Source organism: Balaenoptera borealis (assembly GCF_965194805.1).
Source record: "Balaenoptera borealis genome assembly, chromosome: 17".
Taxonomy (NCBI): Eukaryota; Metazoa; Chordata; class Mammalia; order Artiodactyla; family Balaenopteridae; genus Balaenoptera; species Balaenoptera borealis.
Window position 1 is genome coordinate 63,768,941 of NC_138876.1, and position 21,100 is coordinate 63,790,040.

A 21,100-nucleotide genomic window follows, 5' to 3' on the forward strand; every position below is an offset into this window, starting at 1 on the left:
ATAAATATGTCATAGGATAACAATGGCATTATTATCCCCCAATATGTTAACTTGAACCATATGAAAATCAAAAACCCCAAATAGTGTAATATTGGCAAATGTATATATTCCACTTATAATTTATACTCATATCTTGAACAGGTTTCTAAATTTTAAAATTCAAGTTAAAAAATTTATAATAATCCAGTAGAAATTTCCTGGTTTTACTTTCTTTGACTTACAAATATTCTTTTTCCTGCTATATTTAACTCTCAAATAAGTCCCTATAATAAATTATACTTGATTTATAAGCATAAGAATAAATCAGATAATGACCATTCTACTACAGAACCTAAAATTAAATAAAGATCTGGTAATTATTGGACAATTTGGACAAAATACACAATTTAACAAGTAGTAAAAATGAAAAGATACACCTTGTCCACTTTACATTGCGTCTGCATTGATCCTCTTAACAAGATTCTTACCAAACTCTAGTTTACTTTGCACTCTGTGGAAAAAAAGCCAGCTTATTTAAATGTATTGAAATGCTAAACAAAGGATACAAAAATTACTTCTAAAATATTGATCTATTTTTAAAGTATATTGGACAGTTCAGCATTGGCACATCATGAAGCTCAGTACAAAACGGATTTTCTTCTTTCAGGGCAGACACTATCATAATGTACTTGCTAAATGTATGCATTTGATATAAGAAAATTATGGTAATGTGACATTCCTACTACATGATGGAATATTCTTTTAGATAGTGAAACATATTAATCACACACATGATAGAGTTCTTTTTGGTTCTTGACATTTAGAACCAAATTTTTCAAAGGTTGTCCTCATTATGTATGTATACAGGAAATATAAACCACACCAGGCATACAAACAAATGCCTCAGCCTTTGCTTCAGTAGAATTTTGCCCAAGTCAACAGGTGATCACAGTTTCTAGTTCCTTTAAATATAAAGTCTTTAAAGAAAACTAAATGAAAACATTTCTTGATAAGTTACTTGCACTGGCACAACCTTTTGAGATAAGCTTGTGATAAAAGTATTTGGGATGAAAGGAAGGTTAAAGCAATGTTGTCTCCTGCTAAAGTCATGCAAAATAACATTTACTAGGACTCTGTGTGTTTGTTTACATACACTCATGAATATACAGGTGCCTTCATATACAGACCCAGCTATTATATATACACGTATGTATGGGTATATATACATATATATCTTTGTGACTCAAGTTAAATGACGTACTAAGGAAATTGTTGTAAAAGTTTTTGTGTCACCAATCGGATATTTTTGAGATTGTTACGGATTCTATGAACCCAGTCCCCACAGATAAATCTATATGCACATACATGTAGCATTCTGTGTGTCCTTTCAGGGGTTCAGTACATTTCTGGAGTCGAACCACAGGATTCTGCAGCTGCTGCTTTCAATGTGATGACTTAGCAAACATGTTGTCTTTGTAGATTTGTTTTAGATGACACTGTTACTTTTTAAAGGAAAAAGTAGAATTGCCTCATAATTTTGGCATATTCATCATTAATATTTATTTGAAATTCCCAAGAGGCAGCTATCATACAATATCACAGAGACCCAATTTGGAAGTTAGACCGCGTGGATATTTGAATCTCATTTCTCCCAGTATTGGGTTCATTGGTAAGTCACTTGACTTCTCTGTCCTTGGTTACCTCATCTTCCAACTATGAATAAAAACAATCATAGAGCATATTAAGCATAGAAAAGTACCTAAAAAGCACTTAAACCTGTTCCTGGCATTTATAAACATCAATAGTGGAGAGCTATTATTATTTTCAAAGTCTATCTCTTAAGGTATGGATACTGTTGTCCTCTTCGGCCATCTTCTGGACTACCCTTTTTCATATTGCATCGTGTCCCATTAATCTAATTTATAGACTATTAAAATTTCCATTTGTAGTGATTGGAAAAAAATTAGAGTTTGTTGGTTTGCTTTGCTTTGCCAAGTATCATGCCTCCGTGAAATGGACTTACGAAGTGAGTAGAACAACTATAGTAAATGGTATTACCATTACACATATTCCACTGCAAAATGCAGCAAGGTGAATTAGAGGCCAAGGCCTGCTATTATAAATTATTTTCTCTATCCAAAAAGATAGCTATGTTTTATAATAAAAAAGGTAAGAAGCTCTCAGCCATATAACTGTGACACTTGAGTTCTCTTTTATCTGTTTCTTGAATTTAAATCATTAGAAATTTTAATAATACCTTATGCCAATGTTTGATGAAAGCTTGAAATCAGCTACTGAATTTGATAATTGGCTTACTATTATAAGACATTAGAAAAAGACTATCTTAATAAATTTATCCACTTGAATTTTGTTGTAGATTCTACATGATTAATCAATATGAAATACAAAGATGCTGAAGCCAAACAATTTGGCTTCAACAATGTATATCTAGGAGCATAGTACAGGATGAATTAATCTATAAACTCATTTTCATTAAAAAAGAATTTTGGTAATTCAGTGGTTTGATAGCACAGCAGAGAGAGGTATGAGAAAGGAACAAGACTGGAAGATTAGGACACCAAAACAAGTCATTTTTTTTTCTAGGCAAGGGTTTTCATTTTTCTAAATCTCAATTTAGCACCTTCTACTATAAAGTGATATAATTTGACTAGTTTGGATAGCAAAGAGGGTCCAGTGTCAACTCTGATTAATTAATAATAACTCCCTCAAGTCCTGTGCTGAGACTGATTTTTAGACTCCATTTCTATCCTGCCAAAGAGGGAGAAAGATGCCGTGGACGAGGGTGGAAGCAGAGATAGATGATATATTTTTACGACTGCAGAATTATATAAATAAATATGATTCTTAGTAGCTCTAAAAAAGATATTAATTGCTTAGGGCCACCATGAAAATTATTTATAATAATACTTTCTGGTGCATCTTTCTAAGAATAAATTTTAATTCATAACTATGGCATTCAACCGAAATGTATTAGACCTGATGAAGGAATAAATACAATTCTGTTTTTAAAGTATAATTTTTTTATCAAAAAAATCCAAATTACTCAATATGACTTGGTTTACATCACTTGAAAAATGCTGTATGCTTGGAAAATTGTTTGTTCCACACAATATATATCTGGGTCTCCTTAAATAACAAAGCATAAATGAATTGGGTTGTGAACAGAGTGGAAATGCTACCGATACAATAGCTTCTTGGGAGCAGAGGCCATGTCTTAGTTAACTTTTTGTCCCTCCCTAGGGCCTGACACATGAATGATATGCAATAAACATGGATCAAATTATACTGTTCAACATATCACTTCAGTTCAAACATTTACTGAGTATTCAATTATTCTACTAGAATTATCCAGTGTTAGCTGCTGGTATAAAATTTTTCATTTTTTTTTTTTTTCTTCAACCGGTTAGTCACACGTTGAGATCATTTTTATAGTCAAAATCTCAGTTGTGAAATGTCCTATCCATGCTGTGATCTAGTTTCTGACTGTACAGCACAGAGGAGAGAACTTAATATTACAAGACCATCCTGACTCTAGTACAATTTGTATCCTATCTTAGCTTAGGGCACAGATTAGATTCCCCAGGAAATAGGCTTGGAGATTAGAGATTAGTGTGCAAGAGGGTTCTCAGCAAATGTCCAAAGGATCAACCTCTGTGAAAGGGAAAGTAAGAAAGCAGCGTTGGGCAGAGGGAGAAGCTGAGCTGTGATACAGTCTCGATGAAGATCTCAACCATTTCTATGAGAAGTTCTGGAGCTAGGATGACCCTTAAGACGTGTCTCAAGTTGAGGCTAAGGTTTTCCTATGTTTTTCATTAGGGGTGCGTCTCCCCGGAAACCAAATGTGGCCTTGGGCCAGGCACTTCTGTTCAGCTCCTTAGGGGGTTGGAAGCTGAGAACTGTTTCCGGCGGCATTTGCTGCAGAGAAGGAAGTCTTTCATTTCTGAAGAGGCTTTGCATCATGCATCCCACTGTCTACCCCAGTGCCGCGCTTCTCTCTTAGGACAGTAGAAATTGGCTAAGCGCAAAACAGCATGGTAGTAAAAGCCATCAAATCATATGCTTGGCCATCATTTCTGAGAATTCTGGGAGAAGGAATGTCAGCCATTAGTTGATGTAACATTAACCAATTTGCAAAGCTTGGCTCAGACTATGGCTTGCGCTGGGCCGCATAGCCAGGATGGCAGGAGGCATGGGGGCTTGCATCTAACTTTGCAAGCCTTGCCCTGGTGACAGGCTGTGTCTGCCCAGAGGAAGGAATTGTCATATCGCAATCCGCCCACCATAGGGTCAACATATCCAGCATTTACAGAGGTGCTGTGTGTTTTAGTAAGGGCTCAATCTTTATTGCTATTCTCACTCACATATAAACACTGTGAGCACATATATAACCTATTTTATTCCTTTGCTTTTCTCTTTCAGATGTAAACAATAACTGTGTTGGCAGTGGTGAAAAAATTCCATTTTTGTACTATCAGCCTAATGGGTGGCATATTGTCAAGGATCACTATTCTTAACATATAGGCACATCACATGATAGCCTTATTTACATCACTACGCAAAACAATGCCAGAAGAAACATGGCAGTATAAAATAAATTGTATTAATCAACTTAAGCATTTTGAATTATTGCTTGGTTTTTAGAACATCTGAAAACTTCCAATACTAAATTCCATAGGATTAGAAATTTAAGAGGAAAATTTTGCAAGAAAAATATTACGTGGTTTATTTTTACTTGTATTAAAAAGTCAACATTTTCATGAATTCTACTAAATGTCTACCTATTTAATCATATTTATTGTCATAAATTTTAATCTGCATTTCTGCTATTTGACATACTGCTGGCTGTATACATAAAATAATACTAAGCAATAATGATAGTGAAATTCCCTAGAATTTTTAAAGTTTACATCTGTGTTCTCATTTGTTTACATATGTGAAATTATATACAGAGACAACCCATTTCCACTGTTCTTCAATTCAAATCAGAGTGTTTAGGTAACAGTGCCACCTATTGCTATAAAATTGAAGTAACCCTATTTGTTATCATTCCTTTGGTATTTGATACTACAATTCTTATTTTTCTAACTGCTTCTGTCTGTTAGCCTAAGTTTTCATTTTTATTTTAAAGTAATAGATAATTTCATGTAATTTAAATATATAATACTTTAAGGAAAACTACATTTAAAAGACAGATTTCTTTTGAAGGTTTAAGTACACAACGGGTCAAAAACAATATAAAAATAAATTAAGCTTGAATTTTTTTGTCTGTCTTTGAGAAGCAACAGTATAGTAGTATAGAGCAGAAATTTGTATTTTAATTAAATTTTATATCCTTATCAAGCATAAATAATGGTCTTTGATTTAATCTGTGACAAAATATACTAAAAGATATTTAAAATAGATCATTGGAAAAAGGAAATAAATTTTCTTTGCTGTGCTAAAAATTGTGAATTTATTTTCAAAAAATTGTTCACAGTATTCATTTGTATACACATAAGAATATGTAAATTGCAATCGTTTGCACATTTTATTTCACTGTTTCTATTTTGCAATAAGTTCAAAATTCACTGCAAATATACATTCATAGAATTAATATCAATTACCTATTTTCAACAACATGTATGTGAATACCCTTTTGAATATAACTATATTTTTAATATGTGTAAAAGTAAGATGTTTATTTGCTTAATTAATTCTTAAAAACTATGAAAGGTTTATTTAGATATATTGTGAGTTCTTGTTTATTCTTTATTTTATTTTACAAATAACTGTATAGGGCTTTGTAAATGACGAGACTGTCTAAATATGTAAAGGGGAGTTATGAATTTCCCAGTAGCAAAATCATCAGTGAAATAAAATAAAAGAAAAGCAGAATTTTCTTTACCTCCTTAAATGGATTATGATTTAAAGTGGTATTTATAGTTTAAAAATACTTTAGATGAGCAAAAGAATGGTTGATTTTTAATATATGCTTCTCAGTCCTTAAGGAAGATATCATAAATAATGTTTTTCTAAAACCTAATTGTAGAGATTATATGGTTTTTCAACATTACAATTACTGTAGTTTTGTATAATCTTTGTAACTTAAATGTAAAAATTATGTCAATCTTTCAATTATACCTTTTAACTTTTATATTCAATTGCATAGAAATGTTCTGTTGACTGTATATGTTTATATGGAAAACTTTGAGTCACCTCAAATTGTGTCATTTAATTTAAAAGTAAATTTATTAATGCTATATAAATTCTGAATATGCTGAAATATTGAATTAGTTTAATATCACTGACCGATTGCTTATATACCTGGGTATGTGTTCAGAAGACACCCAAGTTTAGTAAAAATATGGCCAGTTACATATCTAGGAGAGCAGGGAGTATAGCTCTCTTTTTTTTGATTCTTAAATAATTTATGCTATAGGTAAAAATATAATATAGTATCTTATAGACCAGGAATTTTGTTCATAATAACGAGTACAGTTCTTGGCACATAGTAGGTGTTAAACAACTATTTATTCAAAGTTAAAAGAATGAACACAGCAATCATTTGTTCTAGAAGGATCAAAACACTTTTTTTCTGAATTTCAGCTCCCTTGTATATAATTGCTCTTCTTACTCAACATAATTGATTATTTTAAACATGATTCCATTCAAATATAGATTGTTTTCAGAAATATTTTAACTCAAATGTACAAGACAATATGTATTTCAAGGTCGAGAAAAAAATATTGGAAGAAACCTGACTATTGTTTCAAAATCCTTGTTTTATATAATATTTTTTTAAAACTTTAAAAATTATTGTCAATTAATATCTTTACAAACTTTTAAAAATTCCTCATCCTCAGAATAATTACTTATTGTTTTTCAATTGGAAAAATAGAAACAAATAACGTAAAATAGAAAGGATGGGCTCAGATACCAGTGAAAATATCCTAGACAACTGTTTTGAAATATCTGCCTCCTGTAATATAAAAATGCAGAAAAGACTTCGCCTATGTAAAACAGTTTATTGTCTATAAGAGTAAAGAACACTGATAACATATATTAAGAACAAAAATAACATGTTGCTCGAGAAAAATAAGCTTACACTAATGTACATAAACTGAACTTGATAATTCTTGAAGTCTGATTTGGCTTATTTCGTTCTGTTGAAATTAAAACAAGTATTTTGTATAAAGCTCTTCAAGGTGCTGAATTTAAATTTGGGGGTCATGGTCCTTTATATAAGATTATTATTAGGATATAATTCAATCTAGGATAAGAATGGGGAGGGATGGATAATTAGGTCTAACGTTTAATTATTCATCTTAGCTTCCCCACATGATTTTCTGAGAATGCAGACCAGGAATGCAAAGGTAAGATGATTATACCCCAACAGCTAACATCATCACTGCTTTTATGTCTTGGTTTTACTAGATCATTGCTTTAAATGAGCATCACAAAACCAACAGAGCTTTAGTCTCTGCCTTACCTTCTCCTCATAATCATTTTCAATTTATTTTTTTTCTTCTATGTCATCATTTTAATGTAAATCTTTCTTTTTCTTTTCAATAAAATGAAATGATTAAGTAATTCTGCCTTTTGCATGATTAAAGATGACAGATAAACTTGGGTGGATATATATGAAGACTCCTAACAGAATCTGTGCACCTCACATGTCAGATTTCTTCTAGCTTGCTCACTGTTAATGACAGGAAAAATTAGCATGTCTGTGGATAGCCTAAGAAGAATCAGAAGATAAGGAAACTATAACATTTTTTTCTTACTAAGTTTAAATCACTTTCATTTTTCTCGTTGTAATTAATCTCTACTGTAAAGAGTAGAAATTGAATTACATGTAAGTCCTAACCACAAGACAGGTTCACATAAAACTAAAAAATCAGTAGTTATTTAACAATGGTTTAGTAAGTACACAAGTATAAGCAAATAAAGGATAGAGAGAAAATATTAATGCAAGGACATTTACAGAATCATTGATGATATGAAACATTTTTTATTATAATAGCACTACTTTAGTCATTTTGTCATTTAAGGGGTAAACACAAACAAAATTAATGATATGTACCACTTTATATTTTATAACTCTTTTATCTTTCATCTTTTCATACTCAGACATATATATATATATATATATATATATATATATAAACTACTGCAAGAGAGCACATAATATATTGTCATTGCTTCTAGATATAAGAACTGAAACAATGTTAAGAATTGGGTTTTTGACCCAGTACTAACTAGCCTCTTGTGATTAATTCAGATTTTTAAAACTTTAATGCTAAAAACCAAGATTATTTTTTAATTTTAACACTTCTAAGGACACACCATATTTCCCTCAGTCAGTCTTAGTTTTATAAAATAAAAACCACTGGTTTCTAAGCAAGGCCTGTGACAACAGCAAAACACCACCTGCATCAGCTTTGCTCACCAGGACCACACAACATTTCCTGACCTAAGTTTTGTAGATGTCTGTATCATGGTAACCCTGATTTTATTTTTTTTTTCTTTTGACAGAAGAATTACTATTCTCCGAATTTTTTTTTTTTTTTTTTTTTTTTTCTGAGTGTATTCTGGATGGCAAAATTTGGGTCACAAAATGCTAATTTCTAACCTAACACCGTGACAGCAATCACAGCCTTCACAAGGATGGAATAAAGAGAGCAATCTAACATCCAGGGGTATGAGTTTCTCATCAGTGGCTGGCAGACCGCCGTGAAGGCTTACAGTAATCCCATTGGACAGCCCTGTTTGATGAAGCCTGGAAACAGGCAACCACAATGTAGGGAGTTCACAATTGCAAGCATTTGTCCATAATTTAAAGCTATACGAGAAGTGCAGAGTATTCATCTGAACAACAAGCTGTAATTTAACTGGAGTAACATTTACACAGGTTTTAACCCATTAACTCCTTCTTTCCTCATGCACGCTGACTTCCTTGTTTCAGAAAATATCTCTCCAAAGAAGCAATGTGCAAACACCTAACACAAGCTTATCTGTTAAGCTGTGAAAACCTGCCATAGGAATAAAAGCTTTTTGTTTGGCAACAGGATCAGTGAGTGACATTTCTATATCTCAACCTTGGCAGTTTTTTGATAGTTTCCTCTTATGCTGTGTTTTAGTACTTGAAATTCATTTTTAGCATATCACAAGCATATCTAGGCTGGTATTTCGCTTTTTTCTTTTTTCATTTTCATGTGTGCTAGGTCTGACCACCTATTACTCCAGCTTAGGATGTTACCAAATATAAATATAATAACTCAAGTAACTCAATTTTACCATTCACACAGAACTGTGTGTGTGTGTGTGTTTGTGTGTGTGCTTTCCCTTGCTATTGTACAAAAATATTATAAACTTTTGCAACTTATGCCTTATTTGCTTCTCTTATTACTTTAGAAATTGGACGTTATTTCAAGAAAAAGAAACAATGTGTTTTGTTATATCAAAAATACAGAATATTAGTTATTAAATATACAAAGCACTTCTTTTAAGAATATTCATGGTTAGATTGTCTAATAGGTCATTTTGAATAAAAGAGTCTGCCATCCTCTAAAGCTCAGAATTGGAAAGTTAGTGCTGGTTACGCTTCTTACAAAATCTTTATTCCCTTCTTCCTTTCCTTTGTACTTTCTCAGGAATGTCTTCACATGTACAAATATGGCCATAAGACTACATTTTTCTTGTTCTCCCAGATTAAAAAAAGACATTTATATGTTATGATATCATTTCAAATTTCCACTCTCCACCCAGTGTTTAAAGAAAATCTAATTTTATCTCTACAGCAAGGGTTACTTCTTCCCATCATTATTTCTTTTTTTATATATATAAGCTTTTTTTTGTTTGTTTGTTTTTAATTTATTTTTGGCTGTGTTGGGTCTTCGTTGCTGTGTGCAGGCTTTCTCTTGTTGCGGCGAGAGGGGGCTACTCCTCATTGCAGTGCGTAGGCTTCTCTTGCAGTGGATTCTCTTGTTGTGGAGCACAGGCTCTAGGCACGTGGGCTTCAGTAGTTGTGGCGCGCAGGCTTAGTTGCTCCGTGGCATGTGGGATCTTCCCGGACCAGGGCTCGAACCCATGTCCCCTGCATTGGCAGGTGGATTCTTAATCACTGTGCCACCAGGGAAGTCCCCCCACCATTATCTTTTACCCCCATCTTACTCTTTCCATTTAAAACTACAGGGAAATCCTATGATAACTAGTATTATAATTTTTTACACTTTGGTCTTCTGGTCCCAATTTCTTTCTCTATAAATTCTTTGAAGGCTACAGTAATTTTGCTTGCTTACTAATCCAGTCATTTTAAGGACAAAAAAAACCTCCCATTTTAAATCCAGGTCATTACCTATTGTGTTAAAGTAGCATAAAGAGAAGGAAGATCAGTAATTCTTTTAAAAATTAGACATATTACTGAGGCACAGATCACATTTTCTACTATCTGTTGTTATAATACAAAGTCCAAGAAGCCAAAAGGTACCCTGGCATTGAACCACAGTGGGCCTGATGTGCCTAGGTCTTCCCTCTTTCCTGAGCCAGCTCACTTTTTGTGAAGCTGTCACAGATACATTGTGTTATTATACCACAATGCCAGTGGTATCTGAAGAAAGAGTTTCTTATTCAAATACGATCTAAAATTCTCAAGAATAACGAAGTACTACTGCCAGATGACCCTAAATGTGGCATTTCTATTTACCTAGTTATTCTCAGATTATCCTTTGTGATTTACACTGAACCTATATTTCTCCAAAATCTGTTCATTATATTAAAGATAATCAATAAATAATTGCACATGATCAAATTAAATTCAGACTCCTTTCCTTAGCACTCAAGGTCCCAACCTCTGTTTCTAACATTTTTAAACTTTTTTATCGTAAAATAAAACACAAATCTGGAAAACCACACACACGTAAATAGTATTACTTGATGAAATATTATAAGGCAAATGCTCTTTTGACCCTGATTAAGTGAAAAAACAGAATTTGTCACCCCCAGAAACCCCTCCACATGCTCCATCCCAATGGGAGCCCAGTCTCTTTGCATTTGTTTATGGTTTCCTCATCTAAGTGTGTGTGCAGCCCTAGTCACAAAATATAGTCTTGCCAAAATTTTAACTTGATATCTTATAAGTTAAAATAAAAATCTTTAGATTCCCCTGCCCTATCCCTTTCTTTCCATATAATTTTTCAGGTGAAGAACATACAACTGATTGTTTCTTAAAGAACCTACAAATATGTCACCTGAGTTTGTCAGTCTAGGTTTGCTGGTTGCGTACTCCTGGTGCAATTTAACATGTTCTTCTGTCCTTTATTTCCTGAAAATTGGCATTGTATCCAGAGGATCAATTAATCTCAAGACCGATTCCACTGATGGTGTGTTCTTTCATCAAGAAGCACAAAATGCCTTTTCCCTTTCTGTGATGTTTGTGGCTGGAATGCAAAATGTCTAAATCCATTAATTCATTAGGGATTGCAAACTTGTGATATTTTGATTCTATTATTTTTTTTTACTTGTTAGATGGAACAATTTCATAAGGAGGCTCTATAGGATAGAGTTAATCTACAGCTGGTTTTGGAAAACTCTCTCTTTATCTCCAGGGATGCCTGGATTATCTGGCTTTGACTCTTGACCAAGGTAAGTGCACTGAAATTTATGATGTTTTGTTTAAAATCCAAAACTCCCCTGGTGATCCCCAAACCCCAGAGTCAGTTTGTTTATGGATAGTTTTCTATTGGCATAACTGGTTACACAGCTGGGTGATTATGTAACCAGAAGGGCACAAAAGACCTCCTGGAAGCTTCTGCCTTGAGCTCTTTTTAAGCCAAAATTCAAAATTCATTGCACAGATTAAGCTGAAGTGAATAAGAACCACGGCGAGATTTCATCTGACTATCTCTCGGATCCCCAGTGCCTACCTGCACTCCCTTTCTTTTGCTGTATCATCTTCTCTGACTTTAGATAATAGCCTTAAATGAGCATGTTCTGTTGAGTCTTATAAGTCTTTTCAAATATCCAAAACTAGAAAAATACTTCCAGAGACAACTCCCCTCACCTACTAATTTTTTTATCCAATAGTTCATATAGAAAGACAAGATAATGTTTATTTCTTTCCTCTGATTTAACCAGTTTTCAAGAGAATGAATTGGTTTTCTGTTATCTTCAGCAGGTAACCAATTATGGGTTTGTTTTTTAATATACTTTTTAAACTTGTTTGTTTAAACATAGCCAACAAGTTTAGATCAATTTCATTGTTTATCCTTTATGAAGTTCAAATTGTCCCATTTGTCCCAGTAATCTTTGTCAACTTTCACGCTCTGGTACGTCAAGATGGTCCAGAGTCATCTTTTGCATTCCTACCCACCCCCGACCTGGTATCATCCATTATTCCAAAAGCACAATCTGTATCCTGGGGATGCTCATTGCTACTCGGTCACTCATTGTCTCTAGACCTTTTCAGTGAACAGAACTAACTAGTAAATAAATATTTAAAAATATTTTATGAGTTTATACTCATATTTTGAGTTCAAATGTGGACTATGGGGTGTTTATTTAACCTCTTCTATATATCTTCTCCAGGCTGAATACACAATGAACTTTAATGGATATTTGAGGAGGTTTATTTTAAAAGGAGGGAAGTTACAAATATTTGGCTATATAGGAACCACAAAGGTTAGGACAATAATCTGGCGCTTGTCACAGGTGAGCTGCTACCAACCTAAAGCACAAATGAATGAGTGGAGGTATTGTCTCTAGAACCTAGAAGGATTAAGAGTTGTGTAGTCAGTCATCTTGTTAGGAATCATGACCATGATCAATGGACACAGTCAGTTCAAGAAAAACTTTCAGGGAGGGAGCCAGAAATTAACTCTGATCTCATTCTCTTCCCTCCTTCTGATCTCCTTCTCCTAGAGAAATTCATGTTATGCATATTGTTTTATAATCTGTTTTTTATACTTACTCTGTTTGTCAATAACTAGTCTTCAAAAGTAGTATTTCAATTGCTAAAAGATATTCTATTACATATATATGCCACAAATAATGCACTCAAGTAGTAAATATTTAATCTCTTTTCTGTTAATTTTCTACCATTAGAAAAGAGTTTTTATGGAAATTTATGTGACTAATTGTTTGCACGGGTTTCTACCTATATCTTGGGTAAATATGTAGAAGTAGAATTGATATTCCAAGCAGCAAGTACATTTTCAGTGCTTTGGGGATATTTTGTAAAAGTGCCCTCTAGAAATATAGTAGCACCTTACACTTCCTACAACAGCTTTTTCATACTCGATTAAATATGTGGGCTCTGATGTCAGATTTTCTGGCATCAAAACCTGACTCACCTACTTATTAGTTATGAGGCAAGTTACTTAACCAATCTCAGCACCCTTGTTCTGTGACTACAGATGGTAGTTATCTACGTACTTATAGGATTGTCTGTTGGAAAGATTAAACAGGATGCTGGACTTTTAAAACAGTGTCTGACATACAGAAAGCACTCAATAAATGTCAGCTAAATAATAACAGGCATTATAACCCTAAGAATACATATTTGCCAATTTGATAGGTACAAAAGTTATTTATTATTGTTTAACTTGAAATTCTTTAATAATCAGCTTGAATTTTTTAAAATTTCATTATAACTGATTAACCCTTATTCTTTATGAATTGTTTATTTATGCTTTTCACAGATTCCTTTTATTTTGTAGTATTTATTTTAAATATTAAGGAAGGTATCCATATGTTAGATATAGTTTGTATATTATATATGCTTCAAATTATTCTCAGGTTGCCATTTGAATTTTAATTGTACATTGTAAGTAATTAATTCCATAATTTTTTTTAATGATTTCTGATTTTGTCATCATGCTTGTAAAGGCCTTCTACAACCCAAAATAACAAAAATAGTCTTTATATTCTCCAATTACGTTTATAATTTTGTTTTTTATACCTCTACCTTTAATACCTTCGCAATTTACTTAGATGTAAGTTGTAAAACAGAGAATCTAAATATCATTTTTCCAAGATGACTGAAGTTTACCCTAACAATTTTGTGTGTGTGTAATATATGATCTTATCACCAATTAGAATAGCATTCTTATTTTACGTGAGATTGTTTGTGTAAGCATAGATATAATTCACAAATTTCTATCATTTCAATCATATGCCTGTAGCTTTCTTATATATATGAATATATCATAAGGCAAAGGCTCTTTTGTAACTCTTATTTTAATCACTTAATTGAATATTTTGTAAAGTAGTATGTTTTAAAAATAAATAGGTCGCCCTTTCTCTGCAGAATCACCATGGCGGCTGGGACCCTGTACACACATCCTGAAAACTGCAGGGCCTTTAAGGCCCTCGTTGCCGCTCAGTACAGCAGGGCTCAGGTGCGCGTGCTCTCCGCACCACCCCACTTCCATTTTGGCCAAACCAGTGGTACCCGCCAATTTCTCCGTAAGTTTCCTGCTGGCAAGGTTCCAGCCTTTGAGGTGGACGATGGATTCTGTGTTCGAGAGCAATGCCATTGCCTACTATGTGAGCAAGGAGGAGCTGCGGGGAAGTACTCCCGAAGCAGCAGCCCAGGTGGTGCAGTGGGTGAGCCTTGCTAATAGCGACATAGTTCCCGCAGCCAGCATCTGGGCTTTCCCCACCTTGGGCGTCATGCGCCACGGAGAATGCAAAGGAGGAGGTGAGGCGAATTCCGGGGCCGCTGGATGCTCACTTAAGACAAGGACTTTTCCGGTGGGCGAACGTGTGATGCTGGCTGACATCACAGTTGTCTGCACCCTGTTGTGGCTTTACAAACAGGTTCTGGAGCCTTCTTTCCGCCAGGCCTTCCCTAATACAAACCGCTGGTTCCTCACCTGCATTAACCAGCCCCAGTTCCAGGCTGTCTTGGGGGAGGTGAAACTCTGAGAAAATGGCCCAGTTTGATGCTAAAAAGTTTGCAGAGAGCTAGCCTAAGAAGGACACCCCACGGAAAGAGAAAGCTTCTCGAGAAGAGAAGCAGAAGCCCCAGGCCGAGCGGAAGGAGAAGAAGAAGGCAGCTGCCCCCGCTCCTGAGGACGAGCTGGGTGAACGTGAGCGGGCAGCGGCCGCTGAGCCGGAGGCCAAGGATCCCTTTGCTCCCCTGCCCAAGAGTGCCTTTGCGTTGGATGCATTTAAGCGCAAGCATTCCAACGAGGACACACTCTCCGTGGCGCTGCCGTACTTTGGGGAGCACTTTGATAAAGACGGCTGGTCCCTGTGGTGCTCCGAGTACCGCTTCCCTGAAGGGCTCACCCAGACCTTCATGAGCTGCAGCCTCATGACTGCAGTGTTCCAGCGATTGGACAAACTGGGGAAGAATGCATCTGTCAGTGTCATTCTCTTTGGAACCAACAATAGCGGCTCCATTTCTGGAGTCTGGGTCTTCCGAGGCCAGGAGCTTGCCTTTCCGCTGAGTCCGGATTGGCAGGTGGGCTATGAGTCGTACACATGGCGGAAACTGGATCCCAGCAGCGAGGAGACCCAGACGCTGGTTCGAGAATACTCTTCCTGGGATGGGGCCTTCCAGCATGTGGGCAAAGCCTTCAATCAGGGCAAGATCTTCAAGTGACCATCTCTTGCCATCGCCTAGCTGTCTGCACCTGCCCTTCAAGGGAGAATGGGGGTCATTAAAGGAAACTGAACATCGAACCCTTTCTTGCCCTGACTCCTTGGTGGGTGATGGCTTCTTCAAAGGGGAGTAGGTATGTTGAAGCAGGGTGTTGTCTATACCTGCAGGACCTCCCTGTGTAGGAGAGAAGTCTTCAGAAGAGCAGAAAGAGAGGCCTCTCCTCAGTTTTGATTTCTGTTTTTTTAATTGCCTTGCCTCTCCTGTGATGACCATCTTCTAGCCTAGCTGGGAAAGATTGGATGTAGTTAGGAGGTGGTGACACGGGGCTTTGTAACTACCTAATTCCAGACCTTCCCGCATGAAGGGGGAGAATACCTGCTGACGGGGTGAGAGCACAGCATATGCAGAGCGACTTAACACTACTTCCCTGCTTCCCGCAGCTGCCCTGTGAAGTGGGGCGGCAGCCGTATCCAAGAGTCATAGTTTCAACACTTCAGACAAACGGCAAGAAGAGGCACAGACTCCTTGGAACAGATGCTGGTCGGTGGGCCCTAACCTGGCTGTGGATCCTCTCTGGGGTATCCCTACTTTCTATCAAGGAAGTGGGGTTCAGAGATTTAAGCAACTTGCCTGTGATCACACATCTTAGGTGGTGGAGACAAGATTTTGAACCCAGTGGGTGTCACTGGCACCTGTACCCTAAACATGCCCTAGTGCTTCCAGCAATGTAGAGCAGTCATAAATGTCATTTAACAACCCTGAAAAAAAAAAAAAATATATATATATATACATATATATATATATATATATATATAGGTCATAATTCATTTAAGGTTCTGGGAATTTATTGGAAGTCACTAACATTTAATAAATAATAAAAATATAGAAATATTAGACTTCATTATATGTATTTGCAGTAAATATTATTTATAAAATTATTATTGCCTTTGTGTGTGTTTGTGTGTATAAGTGTGTACGAGTATGTGAATTGAGTACTAATTCTAAACATGATTCATACTGTAGGTTACCATCAAAAAAGATTGAAAGTCACTGCTGTAATGAAAATCTTTTCAGATAATATTAGAATAATTTTTCAAGTTCCAATCTCCCCACCAACATTTTTCCATGATATTTACTAGCTTTATATTAAGCATCACTATTTTTACTTTCCATTTTAAAAGGTAATTTTATCCAAAGTAGTTTGCAGGCTTAATCCATTCCCATTACATTTTAGTATTTTTCAATGTGTTAAAGACATCTAATTTGGAACTAATACGGATTTGTCTTCTGTAATTTCTTCTCTGCATCTCTCTGAATTTTATTCACTACTTGGTAACGTAACATTTACTCATGCTAAATTTACAGCTTCTCTTTGCATCACAAAAACCTTATTCCATCGGCATGCGTGTGAGAGCTATTTCCCATGCCAAATGGGTGGATAGCGTGCCCTACCCTGGACCATTTTAATCCTTGAGTTTAAAAAGCAATCGCCATATCATTGAGATGTACAAGTAGCAATGAAACATTTGTGTACACTAAGAAATTGAAGGAGTAAAGCTTTTACATGTCACCTGGTGTTATATGAGCTTTGATAGGAAAACAGTAATCAGAATATCATCTTTTATAAACTAAATGAGCATTCATAAATAACTGTCTAAATGTCAGAGGTAGATCAATAATAGATAGATAGCTAGAGATATCTATATCTATCTGTATACATACTGTATACCCTTCTTTATAGTGCCCTTACCAGCATCAAGGCTCCATGTAATATGTACCTGGGATTGTGCCTTATTCTATTTAAACCCACCCTGTAAGGTTTAAATCTTCATTGTACAAATGATGAAACTGACACTTATAGTTTAAAAACTCACCCAAGGACACAAAGCTGGTATGTGGCAGATCCAAGACTGGAAGTCAGAGTTTCTCACTCTGAAGCACAAAATGGGCAGAAAAGCTGTTTTCTGTAGGTTCTACCTATATCAACAGATATATTTTTTTTCCTAAGTCCAGAGTCACTTGTGACACTTAATGTTGTCATTGGGTGGACTGGGGCCTGATTCTCTCCCACCCACCCAATTTCATTTTGCAGCAGTTAGCCCAGGTGTTTTCACTCTAGGCATATTGGCTTTTTCTTTTCTTTTCCTTGAATTCCCATTTTTCATTTATAGAACTTTTTGAGAGAATACATGATTCATCTAATTGAACTTCATATACAGGACAAAGCAAAACAAGTTGAATGTTTTCATTTTTCACTTTGGGGAAAAAAAATAAGCTTTTAGTTAAATCAACTTAAGAAACAGCTTGAATTGCAAGATAATACTGCTCCTATAAGTAATTGCTTATGTGCTTGTCCTATTCATAGTGGAAGAGCTATGATTTATGAACATTTTTATTTAAAGTATAATCTTGGATTTATTCCAAATAATTGCTATCTTTGAAATGTTGTCAACCTGGGATAGCCACAGGGATGCCAGAATTAAAGTATTATATCAGCTCACCACATGGTCCGCCCATTGGGCTCAAGTACGTTTTTATCCGTCTCTCTTTTATCACATATTTCCTTACTTCACATTTATATTTAATCCATTGACTTCCGTGATTTCTTTTATACCAGAGAGCATGTGAAACACAGGGAAAACGAGTAGACATATTCACTTAGCAGGAGCTTTCTTCCTGGTTCTCTTTCTCTCTCTCTTTCTGGCTAAAACTCCATTAGGCAAAAGTGCTCCTGGTATTAATCTAAGATGATTAGCTGTGAAGTGGAACACAAAGGCTGGCCTGGGGTGGAGACATCTGACGGTGGGAAGATACTTCAGAGCAAAAGAATCAAGAAGAACATGAGTTTAAGAGGCAAACTTCAAACAATATTAGGCACAAGAAATAACGTTAGCTGCAGCTGCAAACCAAATGGAAAAGTATATTTGCCAGTGTAGAGACTGTTCCTGGCCTTTCATTAGCCGTGCATGGGTCCCAGAGAGCAACACCAGTATATTTCAGTTAAGTTTTTTTTCTCTCTCTCTCATCCTCCTCTTACTTTTTACTTTTTAAAATTTTTTTTATGGGAATATAATTGCTTTACAATGTTGTGTTAGTTTCTGCTGTACAAGGAAGTGAATCAGCTACATGTATACATATATGCCCTCCCTCCTGAACCTCCCTCCCACCCCACCCCTCCATCCCACCCATCTAGGTCATCACAGAGCACCGAGCTGAGCTTCCTGTGTTGTACAGCAGGCTCATCACTTGACTTTTTTTCCCTACATGCCCCCACATCTTATTCCTTTAGCTTGCCTAACTCGCTATTAATGTTGTGTTAGAGGCAGCGCTGCTTATATACTATGTGCTCCCCTAAATAATCCAGCCTCCCTTGCAATTATATTAGGCCACGAGGCTAGTTCCAGCCAATACTGACTTATCAGAGGTGACCTATTGCACTTCTAGACCAAACATTTGAGAGATAGTGTGGTACCTCGCTCAGGAAAGAGTGACATCACAACATACAGGGAACCTGGATCCCCGAGTCACCTGATGGAAGAGCATCTCCAGTGACTGGCACCAGACTTCCTATGAATAATTATTAAAAGTTGTATATGAAACTGTTGAGATTCAGAGATTAATTTGTTCCTATAGCATAGTCTAGTTTATACATTAAGCTGCATTTTAAACTAATATATACATTGATATTCACTACTAATGTGCCAATTAAGTGGAAAGAATGCACAGGTCACGCATTAGGAGTCTAGGATTTTACTTCTATCCATTTTATATTCCTTCAAACAATATGTATGAAGTTTCTACAGTATTTTAATCATTGTTTCAGATAGGCCCTGGGAATAGTAAATAAGACAGATCAGATCCCTGTTCTCAGAGAAAGGGTCAGACAAAAATTAAGTAAATGAACAAATTAGGTAATTCAGAGTTTAATAAGCACTGTTAAAGTCAATACTAACATTGTGTAAGACCGGTGACTGGGGGGACTATTTAATTGAATAGTTAAGGAAGACCTCTCCATCTTAGAATTAGGACATGAATGAAATAAAGGTACTAGTCCAAATATTTCAGAGAAAGGAACTTGGGTATAAATATTCTTAATGCATTAAGAAAAAGAAAGAAATCCAGGGTAACGGAAGCATCACACTGAACCTGAAGAGAGTAGTACTGTATGGGGCAAGAGTGATATGCACCATTTCAGTCCATAGTAAGGATCTGCAATTTTATTCTAAATTCTATGAGAAAATATTGGAGAAATTTAAGTAGGAAAATATTTTAATTGTGTTTGCATTTTCATAAATTCATTCTAGGCATAGTGAAGAGAATATGCATATTTTTAATGCAGAACTGACTAGACTCACTAATAAATTAGAGTTGCAAAGTGAAGAAATAAAGAAAGCAATAACAGCTCCTAGAATCTAGACTTGTACAACTGGTGCATAGTGATGTCTTTTGCTAAGATGAAGGAAGCTGGGAGGAGAATTTTCTTTCAGATGGGATTTATGATGTCAATTACACATCCAAGTGGAGGTGTTTAATAGAAAATTAGATATAAAATACTAGAGCACAGTGAAAAAGAGTGAGAAAAATTTGGAAATATTTTTATGCAAATTTCATTTAATGCACTGGATTGGTTAAGACCACTTAGGGAAAGAGCTTAGACAGAGAATAAGAGTCATCTGAAGGTAGAGTCCTGGAATATTCCAGCATTTGTTAATTCAGAGACTCAATTCCTCACTCTCTTACTCCTCCTCAAAGCAGACGACTCAGTCTCTAAAAACTTTATCTTGAGGGGAATCCATAAAGAGTGATCATAGTGAAATTTTCAGGTATAGTGATAAGCCACTGAGAGAAATAAAATCAGTAAAAGAGCACTTTTGAAAAATCTATAAATACATGGCTTAGGTAGTTGCTTCTTCTATCTGCAGCCTTGACTTAATTATGAAATAATCACCTAACTCAGAGAATCCTCATTATATAACTCTACAAAGGGAAAGTAAGAGCAAGCTACTTCCTTTAATATACACTGAGAATACAATCATAAATTTGAAATAAATTATCACCCTGCCACAAATCTTGATTGGGTTTCCATGAATAGCCCACTAGTGAAATATTCACTTGGCTAGTCAAGGAAGTGATAAGGGGACCACAGAAATGAGTATTTGTTCCAAGAGTGATCTGACCTAGTTTGTTATAGGTCTTGGGGACATCACTCAAATTTTCTGCATGTGTTTTGAAGCAAGTACTAGGAAATGACCAGCAGCAGAAATTCCATTTGCCATCTTTGTGGCCTATTTTCACAGGCAAACCACCACCATCATTCACCAAGTAGCACAGGTATAGTTTTTACTGGTAACAAAAGAGACATCAGGGACAGGGGCAAAAGGTGTCTCAATGAAATAATGATGTTTAGCTCTTGAAAAACCACTGATGAATTCCAGAATGCCAGCCACAGACCTCTTCTATATAACACTGTGAACATGGTAACCAGGCAAACTAGAGGAAGATAGTAAATAAAAT

At 35.5% G+C, this 21,100-nt stretch overlaps 1 long non-coding RNA gene and 1 pseudogene across 2 annotated transcripts in view; one reads left to right on the top strand and one right to left on the bottom strand.

The window, feature by feature from the left end:
• LOC309614844 overlaps nucleotides 1–21,100 on the bottom strand; it is a 424,525-nt gene that overhangs the window by 167,422 nt on the left and 236,003 nt on the right. The gene's annotated exons all lie outside the window — the stretch shown is intronic.
• Nucleotides 1,704–21,076, top strand: LOC309614746 (elongation factor 1-gamma pseudogene; annotated as a pseudogene). Its single transcript has one exon. The product of its transcript is annotated as an elongation factor 1-gamma pseudogene (transcript).